Below are 8,669 nucleotides of genomic sequence, written 5' to 3'. Positions count from 1 at the left end.
GACACAGCTTGTGAATAATGGACGGAAAGGCAAATTGTGGCCTCTGCTGCCTTTAAAAAAATATATAAATCTACATCCAAGTAAAAGCCGGCGCTACGCTGCAGTTCTCAAATCCTTCCCATCTCCCTAAAAACTGCAATGTGCCCTTGACAGAATGACAGCGTATATTTAGTCGAATTCAACTTGACGCCCGGGGCGTTTGCTTTTAAAAAAAAATGTTTTACTGTCGCACTCTCCCGAGTTTCCATTCAGGTTTAGTAAGTTATCTAATGAAAAGAGGACCGGCGGAAGATGTTTGAGTCAATCTCCTCTGCGCAGTTACAGATCACTGGATGCTCCATTTAGGGTGATTTTTAAAAAGAAATTGTGCCACGGGACATATTCCAAAAAGCATTCGCACAATGGCTTCCCCATTTACTTTCCTCCTTCTCGTCTCCTCTTACAGTGATGGAAGCGGTGGTTTCTCAGGCTACAGACCAAAGAAAGCACAATGGGTATAACCCCCCCCCCCCCTCCCCTTCTCCTTACCTTGGAAATAGGAATGATGGTTTCATTGGTGACATTGTGAAGTAAGTCTACGAAGCTGCACTCTCAATCGAGTTTTGAGAAAGAACGACCAACTCTGATGCGTTTCACCACGTTGCACCATGTGGGGGGGGGGGAAGAAAATAATGAGGGAAACAAAGCGTTCTCTGTTCTTTTATCAACGATGTATACAGCTGGAATTCACAAGGAGAGACGGAGACGTTGAAATCGTTTTGATGCTGACGAGTTCTCGGGGATCTCCAGGACGATATATTATATTCTATATTCTAATAGCTATAACATATACGTTAAGTACGCTTACGCCTCATTTCCACTGCACGTTTCGGCTAAACTCGACTCACTCTCCAAAGGAACCAAGCAGAGGAACCAAGCGGAGGAACCAAGCGGAGGAACCAAGCGGAGGAACGTCTGCGCGTTCGTTAATTGTACGGCGGAGTTTCGTGGGTTTCAAAGCTATAAAAGAAAAGTTACTAGCTTGGCTGTTTATCAGGTTTGTGTCACAATCAGCGGTCAGCAGTGTTTTAACTCGCTAGGAAACTCGACCCAGGAACGAGAATTATCCGCACAGTTTGACGATGGAAAAACCCCAAAAAGCTGTTGGCTTTGACGTTCTGCTATCGAGAGAAAAATGGAAACACGTGGACTTTGTGGGGAGCTCGCCCTTGAATATAGTCACCGACAAGAAGAGCATTCATTGTCCCTGCTGGACTCTTACACACACAATGCCTTCATCGTTTTTTGCATGAGGGCATGGGTCTGCACACGCAGGGTGTAAATAACCCCATGGAAGGTTTATTGTTTTGTTTTTATTGCCTGCATTGTATTTGCCTTATTGCCTTTGACGTATGCATAGTTATTGTATTGTTTGAAAAATGTATAGAGGCTTTATGCTACTTCCTCTCTAATAGGTAAATAAGACTTTTATTTTGAAAAGGTTAAAAGGAAACGCAGTTTTGTTTTACGTTCGAATGCGAACTTGACGGTACGACTACGGAACTTGTTACGGACGGATGCGCATTTAAATCTGCAAGAAAGTGTAATAGTTTAATGGACCCGTATGAGGCTAAAGCTCTTACGGTGGTGATAGTTTACACGTTTAATGAATGTATTGTGACCCAGAAGAAGAAAATAAAAGAGTAATTTCACCAGCAGTAAGTTTCATGCCACAGTAAGAGCTACACCTCTCTAGCTAACCTGCTGCATAAATTAAGAGCGTCACCTCCAGCTAAGTAGAAGACTACAACGGACTAAAAGGACAACTTCTAGTGGAAGGAAACACCTTTACGGAGGTAATGGATAAGGACAGCGGTGAATTGAAGACGGTGACGTGGTAAAAGTAGCAAGAAGACGGAGGAAGGCTAACGAAAATGGAGGGAAACAATGCTGCTCTGCGCAGTGAGGATAAAGAGCAACAGATCGAAATCCTGCGAAAGGTCATTCAAGAATACAAGGAAATGCTAGAAAAGGAATCAGAACAAGGTGCCGTTAGACACAAACTAAAAGAGACTTTGCAAAACAAACAGAAAATTCTTGCAGAACTTTTAAGTGGTGAAGATGATGATGCAGATTTAGCTGTTAGCCGTCCTGACCGGACACGTGTTCCCACTGAAAAGATGCTAGCATACCGTACAGAAGAGCAGAGCAAACGGGCAAGGAGACTCGTTAGTCTTTATGAACAGTGGAAAGCCCAAGCTCGTCTAACACGTCAAGAACTCAAATCTGAGCTAGCAGAAAGTCACTTGGCAATTTGGAAATAAAGAAAATGGATGTCATGAAAGTGTATGATGAATTTAAAGGGTGCGGCCCGCCCGATACTGAGCTAAGGCGTAAAGTTGATGCTTGTGCAGCAGTAACCAGTGACATTATCAAGATATTGACTGACTGGCGTAAATGGAGAATATGATGCAGAACATGAAGGACAGCGCTTGCGTGAGCTACTTGAGCCCGACTATGCCCGGTCCATTTATTCAATGACCCAGCCTTTAGAAAGAGCATTGGGAATATACTGGAACATCGAGAGTGACTGTTTCACCTTCAAGTTCTCACCAAAGAACCAGCCTGCAACACGGCGCGGCATCCTGTCATCTGTCGCCTCCATATACGACCCACTGGGCTTCGTAGCTCCATACCTCCTCAACGGAAAGAATATTCTCCAGGATATGTGCCATCAAGGAACAGGATGGGATGACCCAATTCCAGAGCGATTGATGGCACGGTGGGAGAAATGGCAAGATGACCTTGTTAAGTTGGAAAAGATACAGGTAGCTCGCTGCTACCAGCCGGCTGGCTTTGGAAAGGTGATTAAAACAGAATTGCATCACTTCTCGGATGCCAGCACCACGGGCTATGGCCAATGCACATACCTGAGACTGAAGAATGAAAGAGGAGACATTCACTGTGTTCTTCTCATGGGAAAAGCGCGTGTCTCGCCGCTGAAGGTCACAACTATACCCTGGTTAGAACTTGCCGCAGCAGTTGTCTCAGTCACAGTGAGCAATATGCTCAAAGAAGAATTAGGCTACTGTAATGTAGAAGAGTTCTTTTGGACAGATTCAAAGGTTGTCTTAGGCTATATTAATAATGATGCTCGCCGCTTTCACACCTTTGTAGCAAATAGAGTGCAGAAAATCCGTCATGCCTCAGACCCCAAGCAATGGTTCCATGTACCAACTGATGAAAACCCAGCAGATTACGCATCAAGAGGGAAAACAGTAGATGAGTTGCTTTCTTCTGATTGGTTCACTGGCCCCAGCTTTCTGTGGAAAAGAGAGATAAAAATGCCAACGGAGGTGCCTTTAGCGCTACCTGTCGGTGACCCAGAAGTTAGGAAGGCTCAGACATTCCAGACAAAGACCTCAGAACAAATTGACCTTGTAGGCAGACTGAAAAAGTTTTCATGCTGGTCTCGGGCCATCAAGGCATCCATTAGCTCTCCTGTCTAGACGGGACTTAAGGCTATTTGTGACCTGCTGGTGCTTCCTGGCAACGCACGCAGCTTCAGGGTCGGTGAGACAGGATTAAAGCAACGCTGAAAGGACGTTGTGTATGTCACCTACACACACACACACACACACAGGGGGGGTCAGGAGACATGCAATTAAACAAACGGCTACAATGCCCTTTTTTTCGGGGCGACATTGCGTTACGAAGGTTTTGGGAAAAAACGTCCCGCACCTTAAGTTTAGGGAACAAAACCTCGGCCTTATAGTTCCTTATAGTTGTGTTTTGGCGGACCCATACACGTCCTGTCCCGCCCACCGAAAGTGATCTTTCTTTACATTTAATTATTTTACGTTGGCTTTGTTTCCATCCGGCGCGACACAAAAAAAACGGACAATTCGTGTCCTTGCACTCTAAACCCACAGATTATATTTGGGGACTATTTATTTTCTTTAATCTCTGAACATTGGTCCATTCCATAACATCTGCAGGCCCACATAATGAATATGTTTGAGGTTAATATCTGCAATAGAAGAGTTATTATTAACAAGCTGAGAGAGATAAATTAGCTTCTTCGGTGAAACTGTCGAGAGTCCGATGAGAATATTATATTTATATAGAATATTATACAAAAAGAGGCGTTCAGCTAGCATTAGCCGTCTAGACCAGGTAACACAAAGCTACGAGCACTATGTTTATTTCACGAAACATATCTGTACCCACGTTTTATACCAGAAATTGTTCGTCTGTGTTTGATGGTTTTCTACTGCCATTTATTTACAGCCACACGTATTGAGCAATTCCTGTGTTAGTCATTATTTTAGTCCTCCTTTTGTTAATTATCCAGCACTTTGAGGCACAAACTGGGGCAGCAGCATTCTCTCAAAAAGAGCTGACCTAAGTGCCGATGAGGCCAGAACATGAGCAAATGGAAGCTGCGCCCAATCAGTTTACGGCCAACAAACTCGAATCGAGGTTGATATATAATATTCCAGTGAATGACCACATCCCCCTTGCGGGAATGAAGTCACTGTTGTCAAATCAGCACTGATGGTTCCTGTGAAGTCATGGCCACTGGAGGACTGGGATTTTACTGCCGAGCCTCAATAAAAAAAAAAACTCCCCTCTTCATCCGAGCGTGATGCCTGCTCTGAAGTACTCGGTCTGGCCAACTCCAGACCCTCAAACAGTGAAATCTTTGATAAAATAAAACGTGAAAAGGAACAAAAGGATGGCTGGGATGAACAAAAAAAGGCCTCTATGGGCGCCTCGTTTGGGAGATCAAGACCCAAATACCAGATCTGATCCGCATGGGTTCCCCCTCTCAACCTTGGTCAGGATTCCTGGGTTCTGTCAGGCTCTGTAGTGTTGTGTCGTGTGTCGTGTTTCCTGTTTTATTTTGAAGTCCTTGTCTCTCGTGTCCTCTGTTTCTCTGCACTTTCTGTCCCTGTGATTGTCTGCCCTGTCCCTGATTGTTTCCTCCTGTGTCCAATCACCTGCACCATCCCTCTGTATTTAAGTCCTGTTTGTGTCATTCCCCTTTGTCGGTTCGTCTTGTCTAGATCATTGTTTTTCAAACCTTTTATGCGTCAAGGCACACTTAAGACACAGAAAAAATCTCACGGCACACCAACAACAGGAAATGGTATGCAAATCAAACCCAAACATAGTTTCAGCATGAGCATAATATACTCTAAGAAATCAGGGAAACGCGTGTTCTATTTGTTGTGTTTTATTAAACTTAACATCATCCTAATGCCAAGATGGCACAGGCTTTATGCCCAGGTACAGATCATTTTATGCCTGTTTCATAGTGTTGTCACGCAAACGAACAAAATAGTTTGGATCCTTGTCTTGGAGCGCAGGGTGTTTAGTTTGCAAGTGGCGTTTAAGCTTGCTAGGGACCATGGCACTGTTAGCTAGCTTTTCCCCACACAACGCACAACGGACTCGGTGCGGCGGGAACCCCAGTGAAGGAAAATCCAAATGACAGATACTCATCACTGTACTGTCTTGAGCTCACCGTTTTAGCCTTCTTTTGACACCCACTTGTACTGGGCTCATCATTTGGATCAAGTGTGGGGGGATCTTGATCAGGACCTAGTTTTCTTTTAAAAAATTTCTCCATTAGACTTTTATGCGTGTACTATACCTATCTCTTAATCTCACTTTTTTAAATTGTCGCCTCAGCAAATCTGCCTATTAATTACGCTGCGTACCCACAGGCAGAGGGGAGTATTGAGCCTTCATACCACTGTAGCGACCCTGTGACGTGGCTGTCAATCACAGTGTGGCACCGTGCGTGCTGGTCGAGGGGGCGTGCCTGTGATTGGAGGAGTAGAGGGGAGGCGGGATTAACCGGTCGGAAAAGGGGAGTTAAGTGTGGTTGACAGGACCGTTGTTGTTGACGTTCGAGTTGCTGAACTGAGAGGAGCACGCTATCTGTGTTGGTGGATGCCCAATAAAGTCAGGATTAAAAACGTCGTCCCGTCTCCGTGTCATCAGTGCAATAACGTCCGAAACATTGCACCACCAACAGCGCGACGACATACACACACACAAACACACAAGTTGGCTTTTTTTTTCCACGAATGAAGTGACAGTATGTAAAAAAAAAAAAATTTCACGGCACACCTGACAGCCTCTCGCGGCACACTAGTGCCCCCATAGGGTCTCGGCACCAGACCCCTTCAACGGGACCCGTTGGGCTTATGGGGGGCCTCGTAGCCCCAGGGGCAGAGGTCACGCAGGCCCAGCCCCGGAGTGGGGGGCGCAAGCCTCCGGACCGCGTCGGTGGAGGGTTCCGGCTGCCGCCTCTGTGCCGCAGACCACTCCGGTTCCCGCAGTCGCCTCCGTGCTGCAGCCCTCGCCTGTTCCTGTTGCCGCCTCCGTGTTCCGGCCAACCCCAACTTCCTGTGACCTGACGGACTTCCGGCCGGCCCTTGCTTCCCTTGCTTTGTCCCAGGACGCTCTCCGGGACATGATGAGTCCCTCCGAGCGTTAAACATGGTCCTGCTTCGGCCGCAGTCCACGCCGGTTCCTGCCGACGCTGCGCCGCAGTTAACGCCGGTTCCTGCCGACGCTGCGCCACAGTCCACGCCGGTTCCTGCTGACGCTGCGCCGCAGTTCCTGCCGACGCTGCGCCGCAGTCAACGCCGGTTCCTGCCGACGCTGCGCCGCAGTCCACGCCACAGTTTCGTGCCCTGTTGGCGCCCCGGCCGACTCCAGCTTCCCGTGTCCCGTCGGCACCCCGGCCGACCCCAGCTTCCCGTGTCCCGTCGGCACCCCGGCCGACCCCAGCTTCCCGTGTCCCGTCGGCACCCCGGCCGACCCCAACTCCCCGTGTCCCGTCGGCACCCCGGCCGACCCCAACTCCCCGTGTCCCGTCGGCACCCCGGCCGACCCCAGCTTTGCGTGTCCCATCGGAGTCCCGGCCGACACAGCAAATTACTTATCATTTCAGTTTCACCTTTAACCCTCCTGTTATGTTCGTTTCTTAGGTACAGCAATGATATGACCCATTGAATGTTGAATCATCCAAAAATTGTCAGAAAGCAAAAAATCCTAAGGAATATAGTTTGTACCTCATCACCAACACCTTTACTAACAATTCAATCAGTTTTTAGAGGAATGGAGTTATTTACCCCTCCTTAGATCAGAGTTCAATTAGGATAACTGATTCGTTTTAATGAAAAATACATGTTCAAACAATTGTTTAGGTACTTTGGAAAGATCTAGATATAAATTGCATTAGTCTACCATAACATGTATTTTTTCCTAAATTTGATTTACATTTTGAAACTTTTTTTTTCATGGGGTGATGTAGATAAATAGAGATGAGACACCTGTGCTGTTCAGGGTCATATTGACCAACTCACTCAAAATCAAGCCAAATGAGTCATATGGATTTGTATTGAAAGTAAACTTTATTTATAGTGTTAAGATACATACATTATATTATAAAAGATGACCAAAGGCCAGCGAGCAGTTGTTCTCTTGGTGCAGTCGTACGTATCTGCAGTGTGTTCTTGGGAGGACTTCTCAGCAACCCTTTGGGATGTTTCGCCCCTCCTCTGCTAAGTGTGGGCTCAGTTTTCCCGAGGGGAAAAATAAAGGTTCCCGTCAAAATAGTATCTGTATTTCTCGCACAGGTGGCGTCGTTAGAAAGAGTGTGTGTGCGTCTGAGATTGGGATGAAATAGGGTGTGTGTCACTCTGTCAGTCAGTCAGAGTCTATTAGAAATCCTATAGCACCATATTTATTACAAGAGACATGAAAGAAACCCTCACATTAGTGTTCCATGTCCAATAAAGGTTTATTTAGGGGGAAAGTGAGAAGATAAGAAACATTGTTTAGTCTGCAAATAGCAGGAAAGAGATGGGTTCCCATAGCAACCACCTGATCTCTTTGTTTGATGTTTGAAATGTTTACAACTTTATATATGGGAAGTGGTGTGTGTGTGTGTGTGTGAGATATGTGGTGAAACATGGTGGGAGGGAGTAAGAAAGACTGTCTCACATTTACAAAGAAAGAAATGGTCTAAACTTGACACTTCTGACCTCTTTTAGGCTCCACTTTCACTGTAATATCAACCAGCAGGGGGGGTTGCAAATACATAATATTTTTTTATTGTTTTTTTTTAAAGTTGATTACACTAAATAAGTTCAACAGAATAAGTTTTATACAGAAAAAGTACTTACAAATATTTTTCCAAGATCTTCAAACTTTGAAAAGGGTCAATTTGACCCACAACATAACAGGAGGGTTAACATATATATATATATATATATATATATATATATATATATATATATATATATATATATTAAATGTAGCAGATAGAAGATACAACAAAATGATTAATAGATTAATTTTTTGTCAATGGAGTCCAGTGGCATTGAAAAGAGCACTGATTAAGGCTTCAATTACAGTTATCTAAAAAATGTAAAATTTGTGTTGTATTAGATTAAACTGCCCAGCTACAAAAATAAAGGACTGACTTCATGTTGATATCAGTATAATAATAGTATATAAAGGGTATTTTTACATTGTTCAGAGGAGTAAACAAGTCAAAATAAGAAATGGTCCCAAAATGTTCCTAAAAATAAATAAAACTGTGCTAGCTATCAAAATGTCCATTTGGCCGAATAAAGTCCAGAGTTTTGTTAACGTTCGAAATTTTA

Source organism: Cyclopterus lumpus, chromosome 19 (assembly GCF_009769545.1).
Source record: "Cyclopterus lumpus isolate fCycLum1 chromosome 19, fCycLum1.pri, whole genome shotgun sequence".
In the NCBI taxonomy this organism is placed as follows: Eukaryota; Metazoa; Chordata; class Actinopteri; order Perciformes; family Cyclopteridae; genus Cyclopterus; species Cyclopterus lumpus.
This window is presented reverse-complemented; position numbering follows the sequence as displayed.